Below are 20,265 nucleotides of genomic sequence, written 5' to 3'. Positions count from 1 at the left end.
CTCTCCCCTCCCTCCCTTCATTAGCGGGGTGGTAAGAAGCACTCCCCGATGACTCCTAATCCGCGGTTGTTGCAGCAGTAAAACAGACGCGGGTGCAGAGCAGAAGGCGCTGGGCGAATGTAGGCGCCCCTGGAAAGGTGCCCGCAGGGGTCTACTCCACTGCGCGTGGCCTGCCTGACCGTCACAGCTGGTCTACAGAGGTACCGTGCCAACCCACGTCACTGCCAGCCACAGAGGGAACGCTGACAGCATATCTGCAGAAAATGAGCAGCGCTCTTGATACAGAGCTGGTATTCTCAAGACTGCACGATTGCCACAGTAGGACTGACTGATGTTTCACATTGGGAACTACCCCAGATTTGATACAAATGTCTTTTTTTGGAAAGTAGGGTTGTACTATAATGCCAGCAATCACTGGGCCTATGGGTCCCGAGAGCGGTAAAGTGTACCTGGTGTCTGTTTTCAGGTGCCCTGGCTGTGCTGCCCTGTGAAGACAGAACACACTGACCCCCAGTCTCCCTAATCCACAAACTGCTGTTTTAGTCTTGTAATGTGACTTAACATCCTTTTTTTCTCTTAAGTAGAAAATATTAGCTTGGTTTAAGTTAGTTTGCCTGACAAGTTAAATGTTCTTACCCCAATGGCAAATCTTGAAATTAGCAAAACCGTCTCAATATAGTACAACTAAACTACAACTTATTTTTTGGTTCTTGCAGGGTAGAGGATGCTGAATTGGTTGGTGGGACTTTCAAATGTGAGTCACCATTAAACGTTTGGGAATAAAACAAAACAGGGAAGTAAATGTGTGAAAAATAATTAGTTGGGCTACTGCCTTTACCTAAACTCGGAGGCCATGGTGTCCTTTGCAATATGTGATAATGATTCAATATTTGGCGATTAGGACGACATGCTCCACTGGGGGAGCACACAGATGGACACCTTAGCCTGTTGGCTCAGCCTGGAAAGACTGCTGAACAGTATCCAGAGCCAGTCGGAGCCAAGGCGTGGCACAGCCGCCCAGTTATCCAGGCTGACCAGCGTCGTGGAGAGGGGTCAGCTTATCACCCCAGCCGCAGGCGGAGGGCAACAGCCCAGCTGCCCCCAAAATAACCCCCCCGCGGAAATCAAATGCAAAGCCTGTTTCTCTCTTTCTCTCTTTCTCTCTTTCTCTCTCCCTCTCTCTCTCTCTCTCTCTCTCTCTCTCTCTCTCTCTCTGAAGGTTTAGCATCTCGCTATAGGCCGCAGGTAGCATCTTTAGCCGGCCTGTGAGACATGCGAACTCTTACACACAACTAACCCCGCAGGAGTGGGGGAGGGGCCGGGGATCTTGTACATAATTCATTTCCTTTTTAAATCAATACAGTAAGTAACCCAAAGGGCTAGGTTGGCAAGCGTGTGTGACTCACAGTTTAACATGAATTGCTTTTTTATTTATGGTCAATAATTCATAGAATTGATTTTTTGCTTACTTTACATTGACATGCTTGAAGCATGTTGAAACAACAGCACTTCAAAAACCTGAAAAAGAAGTACATTGCAAGAAATATTTTAGTCTTATACTTAGGCTTGAAATCTTACTTCTACTACTTTTTCACACAGCGAGGCACTGCAGCATTGCGGCCATGGGCGGAAAGTGGCAAATTCAGGTCACTCAGTCACTCACTCAGCCACACTATTTCATGGGTTGTTTTAACCCACGTGACACTTCTCACAAGAGCTTTTTTCTTATATCTCAGGCTCATAATGGCTTCCTGGACTCATTGGCACAACTCTGGGCCTTCATTTCAAATCCAACGTGCTGGACTACAGAGCCAAAAGGCCAATTGTACCAATTGGTACAACAGAATTGTTCTGCAGTGAGCGACCAGCATAGAGAGGTCTTAAAAGCGTAATGCTCTGGTTTCATTCACCCATGCTGAGACAGGCCTGAACAAAACAGCATCATTGAGTCGCCCAACAAACAGTTTTCAACAGGGCTTAAAACGGCAGGTGAAGCGCTCTGATCCAGGTTCACCCCTACAATCCCCTTCCGGCGTTCCCTGTGATGTGCATCTCTCGTAAGAGGAGCCGGGGAAACTGGCACCGCACACTGAAGAGCGCTGTTGCGTTCGGGAGGGCTCTGGCTCCCAGCGCCAGCAGGCGGAGATTGCTATTCTGCTCAGCCCGGCCAATTGATCATCTCATTTATTTATGAGGGCAGGCTGCAACGGTCGGCGGCGTGCGGGGAAAAGATAGGCGTTTAAAAGGAGACGGCGGTCCGAGTCTCACCGTCTGCTATCGCGGCTCTGCAGGTCCCCCACTCGCCCCCCCCCCACCGCACGCAGGCTCAGGTGAAGCTGCTGCCTGCAGATTAACTGTGATCCGGGCACGGCGCACTTTCATTACCCAGCCGTCCTACCACCGCCTCACTGAAAGCCTATTGTAAACTTTGCCAAAGTCGGGGGGGGGGACGGGACAGAATGGGTAATGCCATTTGTATAAATTGATTCACTGTGCTGCGGGTCTCTGGTTCCCCAGAGCATTGTGGAGCGATGGGGCTTGAGAGGTGGTTTCATGGGGTTGTTAGGTGAATAATGTGCGTTTCTGACCCGCTGCTTACTGATGAGGTTCCCGTCTGCTCCCAGCTCTCAGACTGCGCGTGGCCGACAGGGAGAAGTGCCGGAGAAAGAGCGGCGACTACAGAAACGGAAGATGAACAGGAAGGAAGAAAAGCGATGGCTCTACAGGAAGGTGAACCGAAAGAAGCAGCAGTGAATACATTAAAGAGGAAGATGAACAGATAAAGACTGTGACTATAAATCAGGAAGAGGAAGATGAACAGAAATAAAGAGCAGTGACTCTAAATCAAAGAGGAAGATGAACAGACAGGACAAACAGTGACTCTGAATCAAAGAGGAAGATGAACAGACAGGACAAACAGTGACTCTGAATCAAAGAGGAAGATGAACAGACAGGACGAACCTTGACTCTAAATAAAAGAGGAAGCTGAAGAGGGAGGAAGAGCCGCGGGTGGGAAAAGGATGGCTACTCTGTTGTGATCAGGTTGAAGAGCTGTGACGTGGAGTGTGGACAGCAGCAGAGCTTGACGGACAGTCCCACAGCAAGCTTTTTAATGAAGAGGCAGATTTAAGCTGCTGGCCTTAACTTCTCTTCCGTGCCAAATCCATCCAAAATCATGCTGTGAAACGGCTCTCCGAAATGGTACAGATTCAAAATCCCTCAGGCGTTACACAAGCCAATTTATGTCCTTTCCAAGGCTTGAGTCAACAGACTCACTTATCACTCGAGAGAGTATAAACATTGTACACTCTTTGTTCCATACTGGTTGAGCTCAGGAGTTTCTATTTAAGTTTTACTTTGGGAATGATCTGCCAATAGAACTCTGTTTAACAACGGCAGTGACAGAATATTACTGCAAACAGTCGGATATTTCATAACTATTAAAAGCTTATCCTTGACTTGAATGTTCTATCACCAATTTTGTGAGTGATTGTGGAAATACTATTGCAGGCCATCTATATTAATTAATTTTGCCTTCTTCAGTCGTGTGATTTATGTCACATTATAACAATAACACAACAAAATATTTTATAAAGTAAAATGGATGGAGATATTTATGAATGTAACCACAGTTTAGTTCACTTACACAAACGCAGATGATCTTTTGGTTGTGGTTTTCTGTGAGTTATTCTGATGTCACTCAGCCAGCATACCTCCCTGACTCAAAGGTCTGCTTTAACATGTCCACATCCCTCAGAGACGGTTCGGAATATCACTTTAATTAGGACCAGACTCTCCGAGATGGACCTGCTTTCTCTCTCAGCCAAATGTCATCCTTTCTGAGACCTCTCTATAAACCTGCAAGTTCTGCAGTCCCCTCTTGACTGCTGAAAACCTCGGGATCACTTCAGAAAATCAAGAAAAAATAAGATTACCAAATAAAAAACATGAGTAAATGTATTGAAATAGAACTGTACAGTTTGCCCATATGTTTGAATATGAAATATAGAGCATTATCCATGTTGTTTATTATATGCAGCCTTTTCTCTCCATTTTTAGTTTGCCAATAATTCTGGCGCCCACTGTACATAAAAGAAAAATATGATTGGCGTATTTTTGTAAGACTAGCTGAGCATTTCATTTTTAATACCTTGCTTTTTTGAGGCTCTTATGATTAGCCTTTTCTGTAAAGATTACCTTGAATCTTTACAAAATAATCTGCTACATAAATGATTAAAAACCTACTGCAGCACAGGACTCATATAATTAAATATGTATGATGGTCAATGAGCAACTGGACAAACTTTCAAATATTTAGCAGTGTTTACTGTGCAATGCTCAACATGAGACAGCCACCACAAATCCAAGGCAACCTGTCATTACAGTAGTGTCAGTCTTTGAGACAAGAGAGTGCTGACCTTTCTCTACACTGTTCATAATTTTTGTAATTATCACTTGACATTGCATGTTAAACTGTTCATTAAGGCAAATATATGGCAGACTGATGTGGCTGTCTGAATGTAGCCTGTAATTTACAGAATCAGCGAGCCACTCCATTTATCTTCGTATTAATTCCTGGAAACATTTATTTAATGGAATTTAAAATACAACCTTAAGTTATCACGCTATGTAAAAAAGAAAAAGAAAAAAAAGAAAATGCACATGATCCTAAATGAGCATTTATGTACGTATTTATTTATTAGCTCATCGTGGTCCAAGTATATAATGGTGAAAACTGATTTTCATAAAAGATTCAACTTTCTCTAAAGGATGACACAAAGGGCAGTTGAAATCAAAGGGATCGTAGACTGATTAATACGCACCGACATTTTATGGCAATCTTCATGAAGATGCGACGAGAGCTGCATTGCCAACTTCAAAAGACGGCTCCGCTTTAATCTTCCTGCAGTGCGGACGGCAGAGATAAAGACGCGGCACCTCGTTACCTCCCTGTTTACTGCGGGAGAAGCCCTTCCTTCTGAGGCCTCTCCTACACAGCACGCTGCTGCAGTCAAGCCGATGTTACCAATGCAGAGCAGAGCTAATATTAATTCACGGGCGGATTTGCGCATTGATGGAACTGATACTCGGTATGGAAAATGTCAGATTGAAATGTCAATCCCAATTCAGGGATCGTAATTAAAACGAAGAACAAGGCTGCGTTAGCCAACAGAGGAAAGATCTAAAAGGAATTGAAAAGAGACTGAGAGTGACATGAGTGGAAATGAAAAACAAAAAAATAAAAATACGCCGATAAGCATAATGAAGCCTTCTGATGCAAAACCGGAGTATTTACTTTTTTATTAATGATCAAGAGAATAAGTCAAACAGGCAAACTGTGGTCACTTTTCAGCAGGGAGGACACACATGCACGCACACACAGGCATGCACACACACACACATCACACACACACACACACACACACACACACACACACACAAATACACGCACACACAAATGCTCACACGTACACACACTCCACCTGGATATGATGAATTCATTACTACATAAGATGTGACTGCTTGGGAGGCCACAGGGAGGAAAGGAATGACACCAATCGAAGAATCAAAGAGGCCTTTTCTCCGCAGGGCATAGCCCCTGTCCTGAGTAGGCATTTGCTTCACAGGGTCATGATGAAGAAATGAAGATTTTCTGCATGGATTGACATGAGGGACAAAAGGAACAACATTGTATCTCTAAAATTATTGATCATTACCCACGATGCCTTTCAATCTATGACACTGACTGTACATGTTCTGCTCTCCAATCTCTCCGGTTCTCCCCTTCCTAATATCTGTTATTCTCTCTCATCCCTCTCTTCCCATCTACATTTATTATTTCACCCACTCACTCGCCTACCCCGTTCGCAGACAAAGGTGCAGAAAATGAAAAGAAGAAAAAGGAGGACACGCATCGCTGTTGGTTTCGACTGGGGTTAACAAGGACACCGGCCTATGAAAGCCACCCATCTTCAACTCAAGGACCTGTCATCAATTCATAATTAATCATTCTTTGTCCAAAATTGGTGGGCCCTATGGCAACATCACACATTTCACCATGTACCTCTCTAACCACTCCATCCCCCATGCATGACAAATGAACAGAGCGAGTTTAGAGATGATAAGCAAATTCTCATTATCCATGCCACACCTGCTTGTCAGTCCCTTACACACTGTGTAGCCTTAGTCCAATTCCACTCTCCCAACCTGAAAAATAAAACCTTATTGATTTGCTGATTTACGTGTAATTCTTATACAGTGCTACTAATTCAGCAGAAAGTAATATCAAGCAGTGGGAAGATTACAATTTGAAAATGGTGACAGCTCAAAGCAAGCCTCTTACCCCACAGGACAGAATGCATTCATATCGCAGCAGTGGCAGTTGAGTATGGTTTACCTAAGGGGTCACCGGGTCGAATGCCTGTAGTCCTGTGCTTCATCTAAAGCAAACATACTTACTGTATGTAACTTGTAGAGAATTATGTTTCAGTGTCACTCAGGTAATTTAAGAGTGGAGGACTTTCCAGATAAGGACACCCAGCCAATCAAATAATTGCTTCCAATTATCATGATCATCATCAAAATTAAGATGATAAAAATAACCACAATGGATTCATTATTCAGTGCATTATTCAAGCTGATTGAGAAGTGTTCGTGCATCCCGTGTACATGCTCTCTTACACATTATGTGCCTGCCTGGGCACAACAGTGTATGTTTAAACATTAACAATATCACAGTTTTCAGGTTGCCCTTGTAAAATAAATGTTTGATGCCAATGGGGTGTTGTTGGTTAAATAAAAATAAAAACAGTCAATTCACCTTCTGAAAATATTGCGTTAGCTTATGCGGCAGGGTGGAGTGTTGCACAGTGTGATGTGGCTAACGCACTGTGCTCTCGGGCCAGGGGGGGCGCAGTGAGCGGTGTAGATCACTGTCACACTGCTGCTGCAGTGCACTTCAGCCTGCCCAAAACCCACATACACTGAACTCCTAATCCACCTGCAGTCTGAACATCTTGTACCCTGGTAAAACTGCAGGAATCTCTCTGCTCTGGAACACTCACAAGGCTCTGTAGCTAGAGGTAGTTCTCCTGTGGTGCTTTGCTAATATAGGCCCACTAACCCATAATGCATTTCTGCTTCATTACGAGTGTTTATCTGTGGTGCCCTGCTGCCTTCCAACAACAAATAGGAAAATACTGGTGCAATTGTATCTTATATTTTACAAAAACATCCTTTGATGTTGTGTGTGTATCTTCAATTTTTAATGAGTTCATTAAATGAGTTTTACGACGCTATGAAAGCACGCTGGGAGTCATTCGGGGGAAATGTAGAGCAGCGGTTAGGGTGCCAGACAGCCGACTAGATTCCAGGTGGGGCAAGGCTGCTCTGCCCTTCAGCAAAGAATTTAGCCCGAAATGCTCCTGCGAAACAAAATGGCTGGCTGTACAAATGGGCTGCTGTTCTTTAGCAGCGGCGACGATAAGCCCATGAGCGTGAAATAATGTGCGTGGGCTGCAACTTGCTGTGATGTTTAGCAGTGTGGCTAAACCAAGCTCCACACTAATCATTAGCACTAATAGCCTATTTACCATTGTTTATGCTGCCCTGACAAGATGGCAGGTGGTATAATATTGTTATGAAGAATGGGGAACATCAGCACGGCACAGAAACACCAAAGCTTGCTCTCAGCAAAAATAAACAGGGAAAGGGTTTATTGGGTATGCATGTGTACAGCGGTTTTGCCTAGGCAATTTAGTTGGTGATATGTCAAGCAACACAATTTCCCGGGAAGGTGCTGTTAAACACGTATTCTCTTTTTTCCCCTAAAGGCTACAAAATTCTAAACTCAAACTTTGACATATACAGCAAATTATACAAGGTAAATAACTGCATTACAATTAATAAGGTCTTGAAACAAACAAAAAACAAAAAAACATTTTGGTTTGTTGTACTTATTACTAGTTGCAGGTTCTAAATGTTTTAATAAATGTTCAAAATGTTTCAATGAAGTTTACTCAGCCATAGAACATCAGTTCACATTTTTGTTTGTGAAAGATATTCAGCAATAATTATTTCTAACACGACAGTGCAGGCACTAGTAGTACATAGTTCCATTCTGATTGTCTAATCAGTTCACTGCAGAGAATTACGTCAACACTCAAGCACAGTAAATCACTAACACTGCTCTGGTTATATAGGTCACCATTTAAAAGTAACTTACTCTTCACAATACACACATGCCATTGGAGAGGATAAGCGTATATAGGCATTTTGACAGTGGTGCAGTGTTTTGATCCAATACATTTTCACAATGAATTTTCAAAGGACACCCCAAACCCACAAGATCTGCTGAAATTACCACCCCACCCCCTCCAGCTTGCCACTTTGCCTCTGGTTTCATAATAGTGGCTGGCTTCCTAGCAACTGAAATACCAGATTAAATGTAATATAACAAATAATTAAATATTCCAAACTCCCTGTGCTATCTAACTACAGGCCAACAAACCTGCAACATGGTGGAACAATAAAAAGGTAAGAAAGCTATCTTGGAGTAAGCTATACAATTACACTACTTAATATGTGTATATGGTAAATGGTAAATGGTTGGCATCTATATAGCACCTTTATCCAAAGCACTGTAAAATTGATGCTTCTCATTCACCCGTTCACACACACTCACACACTGACGGCGATTGGCTGCCATGCATGGCACCAACCAGCTCGTATATGCAGTTCCCTAGTTACCATATGACCAATTCATTAAACCTTAACATAATAACCTTGCAGATGAATATGAAAATATGAAAAAATAGCATATAATAATAATATTGACCAAATTAGAAGAATTTGGATGCATAATAAAAAATCACATTTCATAAAACCTCTCTGGGTAATTTAATATTTGAATGTTTTTGCCAGTTGAAAAGGCTTACAGCATGAGTTAAGCTGATTAACATATGCAAATCTCCCATGTTTAAAACTAGTGAAATGTGTCTGAACTTGAAGAGCCTTGTGCGTGCGCCATCAATTCTTGGGCGTACAAAACTCCCCTTTGAAATGTGAAATTCAAATCAATCCATTGCATGATTAAAAATGCTATGGGCAGGGAAACGTCTTCGCTTCAAACATCTTGTAAAGCTTGGCACTGAAATTTTATGAGAAAACATACTGTATGTGTGCGAGATGAGCGTACAGTCTGCTGCAGAGGGTAGCTGGGTTCAATGTATTTAATAAATGTCACCGCAAAAACCATAAATCATGTAGAATCATGTAGAATGGATCATAAACGGCAATAAAGGGCACTTTCCTTTTGCGTCATTCCTTTGTGCTGCTGGATTGTCAATCTTGCCTGTGATCCGCATACATAGGCAAATTACAATTTGTATTTCCTGTGTATGGAAGTGAGTTTTACTTGTCATGAATGTTAATAATACAAAGTTGTTCACAGGGAATTTCAAAAGAAATTTGCTGTATTAAATTTATTTTATTTTGCTCACTTCCCCCCACTACTCTCAGCTTCATAGCGTAGGCACTCAATTGCACACCCTGGTTGTTGTTTTCAGTCACGTACAAATTAAGCCATACATTTGTATCTTTGTCACAGTTTCGCCTCATTCCGTGTTCGACAGTGTATGCTGTGGCCGTATTTTAGACATCAGAAAAATATACTGTGTTAAGTCAATACATCAGTGTACCCATTTGTTAAATGACTTTCTGTTTTATTAGAATGAGATCTCTGTGTAAATGCCAACACGCGTACACAATGCGTGTCCTTCTCGGCAGATGGGAATGCGATGGCTTGGGATTTATGGGTCAGATCTTTGGGACCGGAGGTCACTTCACTCCGAGACAGAGGACTGTAACTAAGGCCAGGGCTTCCAACTCAATTAGTGCAGCAGGCAGGCCAATCTGTGTGGGTGAACTCTCTCAGTGAACAGAATATTTAATTTGGGTCTGGCACAGTCTGGGAGAGGAGAGCTTCCTGACGATAACACCCCCAGAGGGAGTTTGTGTGTATGTGTTTGTGCTTTTCTGAGTCTGTTTTATTTTTTTATTCTTTTTGGTAAGGTGTTGCTGTGTGATCATTCTGTGTGTGTGCGTGGGTACATTGGTACGCTCTCATTGTGTGTAGAACGGTGTACACGTGTGTATAGGGGCCCAATCGCCCCATTAAAATCGCTCATGCAAAATCACTGCCCCTGTCTCCTCACCTGGAAAGTGTGAAAAAATATTGTATGTTTCTCATTCACAATGACTCAGCAACTCCAAAATGAAAGAGTGCCTCTCCTGTCTCTGGCTGCTCACACATTCCTCCATCCTTCCCCACAGTGACTAGCCGAGAGAAGAGAATATCGTGGAAACAACAAAAAGGGCCTCAGGTGAATGCAATCGACTGTGTTTTCCTGAACAGCCCACCCTCCCCACGGGCCGCTAAAGTAAGGGGGTGGCATCGCTACAAGACGCCCCATGTCTAATTTTCTGAAAGCACCCCCGAGAGAGCTCTCCGGTGAAGTTTCGGTGGGGAGGATCAATCGATCACGAGGAAGCTGTAGCTCTTTCGGGGGGGCAGAAAGAGGACTCTTTCACTGCCGAACGTCTTTGGACTGGATTCCATTTCCCAGAAGCCGTCTGAAGGTGACTACTGCTTAAGGTCAGCATTGGTTATTCTGGTGAGGGCCTGGTTCCAATCAACCGACCGGTGTGCGGCAGCTAGACCGGGCCGGACAGCGCTCGGACCCTAAGGGAGACGACGCGGTTTTGTTTCGTTGTTGTCCTTGCTCCCGGAGTACGCCGACCCGCTTTAGCGGTTGGAGGGGGTGGCGGGGGGGGGGGGGGGGGTGTTACGCTGCAAACAGGAACAACAAGTTCTCGTTCTGGAGCTCCGGTACTTCACGGTTATGGCTCCTGACAGTTCCATTCCCCAATGCCCTCACGATCCTGGATCGCTACCGAAAGGAGGTCTGCCACGATGACACCGCCATGACTGGGAACATAACATCGCCGCTCGTTCCGTCTCTGGAAGGGCCTACCAGAACCAGGATGAATCAGGCAAACACGGCTTCCCGTAGAACAGAGGAACGTGATTCCAGTGAGACGCAAGAGGCTGGAATACATAACCTGCTATACTGCAGTAAATTCGCTGCTTGTCGCTCTTACGGGCACTGAAACCTGCAGAGCGCACCGCTCTCTTTTTGTGTGATCTGTCAAAACAATGCGGTGTGTCTCTAAAAAGCTCTTGAATAATAAAATACGTATGACAAAATTGTGGTGCCGCATCTCATGCTCTCTCAAGAGAAGATGAATGCAAGAGTGTGTGAGCATGTCAAAGAGAGAGACGCAATGGAAGAATCACATACTCACATATACAGCCCAGTCTCGGGGGAAACACAGTACTTACCTCTGAGCACTAAAATGCAACTATCTTATTCGCAGAAATATGGCTACATTCTCACAGGTACACTTTTCTGCAGTTTTAAAATTAAATGTCCACTAGGGGTGGTAAAGAAGCTTAGACTTTAAGAAACATGTAACATTACATCCCTCTGGAGCCACCCATTTTTACGTATTAGGTAGACTAGCATTCCTGTGGCTGTGTGATTTTAACAATAAAATATAAGATTAATGAAGAATATTGAACAAAAATAGAAATTAAGATTGCCTTTCCCCAAACCCCACAGACCCTCCTCCTTGATTCATTTTGATTTAATATAGTTGGTGTATTCATGCCAAGCAGTCTGATATCTCATTGTATAAAACAGGAGAAGCTAATGTGCTAACCGCTGGATTGAGCCACTACACTAAAGCAGCAGCACGTCTCCAGAGCAAACATGCCTCTTCTCCAGCCATTTAAAGTGTAAACTTCCCTTTAACACCCCCAGTGAACATTTGATTTAGAAACTGCAGCAAAGTGTACTAGTGAGAATATAATTATGCTCCTGCTAATAAGTGTTCAGAGGTGTGTACCTATATCCCATGAGACTGGGTGGCACATATACATGCACACACACACATGCACAAACATACACACACACATACACACAGGCACACGCATAAACACTCTCTCTCTCACATACTCTCACACACACACACACACACACACACACACACACACACACACACACACACACACACACACACACACACACACACACAGCACACGCAGACACACACTATCTCTCTCACACACACACACACACACACACACACAAGCACACGCACACACAGGCAGACACAGGCACACAAACACACACACGCACCCACCCTCACACATAACCTACACACATACACTGTTGTTCCAGGCCAGGGCATAACAGCCAACCTCACGTCGTTGGAAGTGGCGAAGAAAAGCAATCACTCTCTAGTCTCATCAGCAGATCAATCAGTCAGCAGGTATGGCGGGGGAACTGGGGACAGAATGAGACAGGGCCATGAGGACCGAATGAGACAGGGCCATGAGGACAGAATGAGACAGGGCCATGAGGACAGAATGAGACAGGGCCATGAGGACAGAATGAGACAGGGCCGTGGGGACAGAATGAGACAGGGCCATGAGGACAGAATGAGACAGGGCCATGAGGACAGAATGAGACAGGGCCGTGGGGACAGAATGAGACAGGGTCATGAGGACAGAATGAGACAGGGCCGTGGGGACAGAATGAGACAGGGCCATGAGGACAGAATGAGACAGGGCTATGAGGACAGAATGAGACAGGGTCATGAGGACAGAATGAGACAGGGCTATGAGGACAGAATGAGACAGGGCAGTGGGGACAGAATGAGACAGGGCCGTGGGGACAGAATGAGACAGGGCAGTGGGGACAGAATGAGACAGGGCAGTGGGGACAGAATGAGACAGGGCCGTGGGGACAGAATGAGACAGGGCCGTGGGGACAGAATGAGACAGGGTCATGAGGACAGAATGAGACAGGGTCATGAGGACAGAATGAGACAGGGTCATGAGGACAGAATGAGACAGGGTCATGAGGACAGAATGAGACAGGGCCATAGGGGCAGAATGAGACAGGGTCATGAGGACAGAATGAGACAGGGCCGTGGGGGCAGCAGCATGCAGGGCAGGGAGTGTGGGAGCCCTCTGTTGTGCGTAAACAGCTGCGCTCACCTGGCCTGAGGGGGTTGTGCATCTGATCACCCTCATGCCTGCATGCAGTGTTGTACTCTACGTGTGAGTCCTCCTTTGAAATGAGCGCCATCCCATAATGCCATCAGAATGGAACACATTGTGACCCTCAGTAAAGATGCTGAAGGTATAACAATAAAAAAAGGATTTTGTGCTCTCTCTCTCTTCCCCCCTCTCTCTATCTCTCCCAAACTCCTTCCGTCCCCCCTCCCTCTCCCTCAAACACAAATGGAAAAGCAGACTTCCATTACTTTTGTTGATGAAATCTTTTCCACACTTTTTCCTCAAATGTCTTGTGCAATACCAATAGTTTCTATTACATTGCAGAGGCATTTGGCCTCCATTGAACTCATATATCATTCTGATATAAAATGTATTCAGTATAAGGTTTTGACAATTCACTGTTTACATAATTATGCCATAAGTATGCAATATTATCAGCAGGTGAAAGAACTGCATGTTCTGACATAACTACGCTATTAAGATTGATTGCATTACCGACATGAGGAAAATAATTCAAATACTAATTACAGTAATAATCCACAGCCAGAATAACATCATGAATCATAACCGTAAATGAGCCTTTACAATCCGCCTTACAACCTTGTCAATGAAACAAAAGTCTCCATTGATGTCATTCTTCTGAGCAGGAGGCTGGATGATTACTATGTAGACGCAGCACGCAATGAAGTCTTCGGCTTCCATTCAGCTAGTAATTATCAAAGCACCAATGAAAAGCAGGTTTATGAGCACAAGCGAGTGCAGGCTCCTCCCACGGGGAGACCCGCTTTGTGGCATAACCATGGAGACAAACTAGCGTGAGGATGAAAAGATGAACGCTCGCTTACATTTCTCCTGGCCGACGTTCAGCCTCCTCTCTGCTGCTCGTCACCCCTCCCTGCCTCCCTCACTCGCTCATCCATGCAATCGCTCTTTCTCTCCATCCAAGCCCAGCATAAAACATACCCTCATCCTTATCCCTTCATCCTGTACTTCATTTTCCATTTTCTTATCCATTTCTCACCAATTTCTCTCTCCCGCTCTCTCCTTTTTCTCTCTCTCTCTCTCCATCTCACTCCCTCTCTCAAGATTCCCTTTCAATTGACAGTACAGCCTTGGCAACTAATTAGGAGCAACTGAATGAATTAAGGAGCAGCACGGGCTGCGATATCTATAGATCTAATGGTCCCTGGCACACAGAGAGAAGCTATTGGAGAAGTCTGAAAGGCCTTCTGCTGAATTATCCCAAACAGGATATACACTTGTGTTCTCTTGTGGAACACAAAGCAGTAATGGCTGCCCTTTTGAGTGTTTTTTTTGGGCTGGGGAAATGAGCGTGAAAAGCAGGGCGGAATAAAAAAATAAAAATTGGATTCAACAAAAATCTTCAGCTCACAATAAATAAACAAATTCTCGTTGGGCCTCTTGCTACAGTTGCTCAATCGGGACCGATCTTCCCATCCTTCTTGGTTCAGCTTAATGTTCTAATGCACCGCAGCGGAATGTGCTTGTAAGATACCACTGTAAGCACCGTATATCGTCACTTCCTTTGGAGCTGTTTGTGGATTTCTATGGGTGCTGTGTTCTGCAGTAGGCTGTAAATGCTGCAAAGTCTACATCATCTGTACCCCACCCCCCAACAGTTATGGCAAGCGGACATGCTAGATAAAGAGACCGCAGACTACCACCCAGGCCTCTTTGCATGGATGGAGCTGGTCGGCCGGGTGGAATGGGACAATTTCATGCCTAGGTAGATTACAAGGGTTGTGCGCTCGATTTTACGCACAGACAGATACGTTTTTACAGTTACCACCCCCAACCGCCCCGCTCCTTCAGTTGGGAAATGATAATACGCTGGCTGCAGCTCTCGGCTGAATCCCTGTTTTCTGGGGTTGCGAGCAGCGCTTGTCACAGTTAAGCTGTCACGTCTACACTCGCTTTGCATTTTTAATGTGCCGTGCTATCGTTCATTCTGCGCTCCGCCATCTTCTGAATATGGGTGCTTCCACACCGCCACATTGTAGTCAAACAGAAACATGCACCGTGAGACCCAAACCAAACAAACATAGCACTGGAAATGAGGCAATGAATCTTCCTTTTTTTACACCAGTACAACAGAAACTAGCTCAGCCTGCGGATTCAGTGTCCTTGTGTGCCCTCAAGCCAAAAAAGTGTGGGTGCATTGCATTCATATAACTGAGTAAGAACAGAATCATCACCACCTTGCTTGATGCCCAGTATTACAAAATTGGCACAAGATGGCAACTAGAAGGGCACATGAGTCTGTTTCATGGGTCCTCAAGACCCAGTGATAGGCTTTGCCCTTGTCGGCCATCTTGGCTCTGCCATCTGGCAAAGTATAAAGCAACATTGGTCCCGTAGCCACCATTATACTTTAAAATGCTACCTTAGCAAATTCAATGTAATCACAGCCATTCCAGGGGTGAATACCCTTTCGATCCTTTATTTTACACAACTGATACATAAAAAAAGGATATCTGCAGTTTATATTTTAATTCAAATACTGATGAGGTTACATAGTGCATATTTCAATAAAAAATCTTATATAAATAAATAAGCACCGACTGTATATCCCACCTCTACCTCAATCAATCCCCATGTAATGACTTTGTGAAGCAAAAGTCATGGATGAATGATGATTTCATCAAAAGTGGAACCCAATTTCCAACCTTTGAAAATATTGAGCCCCGGTAGTGTAGTGTATCAGCATCTATTACACAACTCCATAAAAAGAGGCAATCAAATTCTGTACTTCAAGCCCCATTCATTTTACCTCTATGGTTAGAAACATTCTCGGATGAAAACTACAACACAGCAACAGTTTATTCTATGCACAAACAGGTCAGTATTAAAATGTAACTCAAGCATTTCCATTCTTGGGCTGACCCTGCATCAAGCATTTCCCTTGTGCATTAACCAGCCATACAATGGTGCAATTTAGCTGATATGCAAGATGTAAAATGGCAGGCTTAATTACAAAGCATTCAGCATTATTTATTGAGCATTTTGAAAAGAGGAAATTTTCCTCCTCTAAAACATAAATTAAAGGCTTCCGCATAAATAAGAAGGTGTATCCCACAGGCAACTGGAAGAGTACATCTTGTAGCGGGAAAACAAAAATTGAGACACTGATGGACTCAGGTCACAGCATATCAGAGGTTATAACCTCTCCTCAGTCTTTGGGCTTCAAGACGGTGCCCTGGGAGATAGCACATACAGTACAGTAGCTGTTGTTTTCCTGCTTTCTCTGAGGGCTGAGATCGGAGCACAGGTAATGTGCTTCCCTGTAAATACAATTAGAGGCTGGGGGCGAGTACAACATACAACTTTCAAAACACCAACAGCTCTCAACTGCTGTAGGTGGGACAGCTTTCGGACAGACTATAAGAAGGCCTGAGCCCACAGCCTCAATAAGGCTCTGAACAATGTTGCAAATTTCTACTGCCAATGCAAGTTCAGACTGAAATACTTAGCCTACAACTGATTAACAGATACCTCATATTTATTATGAAATATTTATACAACCTACAAATATATACACTCAATGGGCACTTTATTAGGTATTTATTAGACATATTTTAGACTTATTGGTCTTCTGCTGCTGTAGCCAATCCACTTGGAAGTTTGATGAGTTGTGTGTTCTCAGATGCTGTTCTGCATAACACTCTTGTAATGTGTGGTTATTTGCATTACTGTCACCTTCCTGTCAGCTTTGAGCAGTCTGGCCCTTCTCCTCTGACCTCACTCATTAACAACACATTTTTAGCCAGCAGAGCTGCTGCTTACTGGATGTATTTTTGTTTTTTCGCACCATTCTCTGTAGACTTTAGAGACTGTTGTGCGTGAGAATCCCAAGAGATCAGCAGTTTATGAGATACTCAAACCAGTCTCGTCTGGCACCAACAATCATTCCAAAGTCAAAGCCACTTGAATTATATTTCTTCCCCATTCTGACATTTGGCCTGAACAACAGCTGAACCTCTTGTCTGCATGTTTTTATGCATTTATTTGCTGCCACATGATTGGCTGATTAAATATTTGCATTAACAAGCTGGTTAAGCTGGTGTTTGGCTATGCTCTTATTAGTATTGATCATCTGTGCTGTTTCAGGAGAGTGCCAGAGTTAAGCACTTAACTGTATATACTAACATTATTTTAGTATATTATCCAATGTCACAATTCGAATGGTTACAAATATGAATTGCTCATTATTCTATTCATAAAATGTTTGAGTATTGGCCTGGGCATAAAGGAATATATTGTAAACCCTAATTGGTTTATTGGCTTGACATCCTACTTTTTGTTGAAGGATTGAAAACTTCAACAAAAACCTTACCACAGTATGTGAAGAATGAAATATGCATGTGAAAAATTAATAAATTATGCTGATCAAAACCAACTCCAGCTTGTTCACCTACTTTACAATGCCTGCTACTATACTAGGTCTATACTAGAAAAAAATGTAAAAAGCGAAATGTGTGTATTTCTGTTTTGCAAATTCAAAATGCTCTTTGTCACCCTATGCCTATGAGGCACTCTTCATGCAAGACCTCCCTCCACTGACTGCACTGTTTCCCTGCACACACATTGTCCAAAAAGCAGTAAAAATGTTTGTATGTAAACAATACACTCAACATGGAATCCAGAAATAAATAGATAAATACATGGAAAAGCAAAGGAATCCGTAAATATTTGGCTAAATGCCGAATTCGCGGCGTTTCTTTGGCTCTATGACTATAAGAACATATTACCCGTGTTGCTTTAACGATAACAGTGAATTGCATACTCTCTCACACATAACCTGGCATGAAGAAAGGAATGTGTTCTGAGAAGAAAAAATAGCCCCACTCTCGTTTAGGACCACAGAATGCACATAATCAGTATATGGTGATGCAGTCGGGTTACAATGTGTTTGAGCAGGTGCATTTTCTGAGTAGGTTTCTCCTTAGCAAACATGTATCGCCTTATAAGCGGGACTGTACATACTTGTTTTACCTTGACCACTTATATTAAGCGCAGCAGCACATTGTAGTTGACCCAACGGAAACACATGGTTGCACAATAATCGATCGAGTGAACATACATTTTTACAACAGTACAGTGAGCAAACCGATGGAGCTTTGTTATAAGCAGAGCTGCAGCCGACGCATTCTACGTTCCGTATCTGGTTTCTGCGCTGCTGGAACAGAACATAATTAGTAAAACTAATCAAAGACCGGCGCCTTTCCCACTGGTCTCTTTCACAAGTCACAGCTAAATGATGTTGTTCTGCTGCAGTTAAAAGGACTAATGCATATGAATTAAACGTCGTAAAGGCAATAACAAATATTTACTATTCTGACACAACACCAAAGATGCGCAGCCTTCTCTGTCAATAGTTTACATAAGTAACTAACCTGTGTTATGGGAAGGTATGCTCTGCGCATTTCAGTCAATTGAGTAGCCTATAAGCGCTTCGCAGTCTGTCCTCAGGAGATTTGCACTTGATTTACCTTTTCTGATAGTTTAACTGATTCATCACTTTAACTGTATATAACATCTGACGTCGCCGTACTCGCCCATGATTAAAAACTCTCAAACAATGCTTTAACTGTGTTCCGAAGCGTTTACCGAATTTCTTCCCAACACTTGTATTCACGGTCTGCGAACTCACCGATTGGAGCCGTTTTAGGATTCAACAGACACTCTATGACAGCATCTGCATCTCAAACTAATTTCTTGTGTCGAAACCCCTCTATCATATATCCAGCTCCATAAGAAAAACTTCCAATAGCTGTTGGCTGAAAAGGCTGACGCGTTTTATATGATATGCGGCTCCTGCTTGGGGCATTACAAGGGCGCGGATAGTCTACTTTTCAGTGTCGTGAACATGCACCAAACGCACAGCACACACCACTTCAAAATGTCCCATTTCAGAGCCACAGTATGCAGGACTTGTTTTGATTCATGGAAGAAAATACTGTCTTGGTTTGAGTAGTTGAACGCTTACCCCAGCAGTCGAAAACCTTACCTGGCTCTGAATTCTTGCAGGTTAGTCACGCATCCCCGTGAAACCAAGTATTCCTCTAAAATGTAGCGTCTATTCGTGACATAAAGGAAGGCGAGAAATCCGGCAGCGTTCCCCTGGCAGGTCTGTTATTTTCTTGTGGTTTATGCTTCGCTCGCCCTTCCACTGCACACCGGTCCCCCAGTCAAACGGCACTGCTGTTCTATTGGTCCATAGCATTTGAATACACTCTCTCCATTCCTCGACTCCTGAATTGAAAGGAGGGGCTAAAACAACGAGCTAGATCCCCCCGCGAGTGCACGCCTTGTCAATCCTGTGCATTATTTGATGGATGAATACATGCCTTTCGGTAAATAAACGACCTTACGGTTTAACCTTGAGTTTTCATTTCCAGTAAATGTTAAGCTAGTCAGTCAACAAATGTAGCTTACTCTAGCAAATGCATGTCAATCCAACAATTTGTGTTGGTATCTAAGACTGTCGACACAATCCTTCAACATTACAATACAAGCTAATGGTTTAGAAGTCTACAAAGTTTATGAATCCACACACGTGTGCTTGCGCTACTAGCAGGCTAAGCAAGGGATAGTTTAACGTCAGACACCTAAACGTGCGGGAATTAGGAAGACAGTATATTTTTATTCGGGATACTTATCTTATTTTGGGGCATACAAATCCAATACAGAACATAACCACAATTGTTAATCTTTGAAGGATTCACAAATTCGACCCATCAAACTTTCTAAATATAGCCTACAGTAATGAACCGTGTCTATTCAGGTAGGGGAGCCCGGGGTTGATTGGCACACAGCTATTTTCAGGTCCTTTGAAGGTCATAGACACAAAAATGTAACATCAAAATGTTCGTTTTCTTGAACTGCACTCATCTATTATGTTTACCTCACTTTTTTGTAGAATAAAAAGTAAAAAAAAGTCGTCAAACTAAACGTATCAGAAAAATGTTTTCAACAGAGATATTTGAAATGCCTTACTTTCGATAGGAATCAGCTACATTTCGATATAAGATTTTAAAGTCTGTGATGAGTGATGTTAGCTATGTAACATCATATTTTTGAAAGAAGTGGGTCCCAATGAG

The 20,265-nt window shown here is 43.4% G+C and overlaps 1 protein-coding gene across 1 annotated transcript in view; it reads right to left on the bottom strand.

Annotated features, from left to right (window-relative positions):
* dlgap3 (discs, large (Drosophila) homolog-associated protein 3) overlaps nt 1–19,349 on the bottom strand; it is a 119,926-nt gene extending 100,577 nt beyond the window's left edge. Inside the window, exon 1 of the mRNA XM_061253626.1 lies at nt 19,173–19,349. The gene's annotated coding sequence lies outside the window, so the exon portion shown is untranslated. The remainder of the gene's footprint in view (nt 1–19,172) is intronic.
* Between the last annotated feature and the right edge of the window lie 916 nt (nt 19,350–20,265).

Source organism: Conger conger, chromosome 9, assembly GCF_963514075.1.
Source record: "Conger conger chromosome 9, fConCon1.1, whole genome shotgun sequence".
In the NCBI taxonomy this organism is placed as follows: Eukaryota; Metazoa; Chordata; class Actinopteri; order Anguilliformes; family Congridae; genus Conger; species Conger conger.
This window is presented reverse-complemented; position numbering and strand designations above follow the sequence as displayed.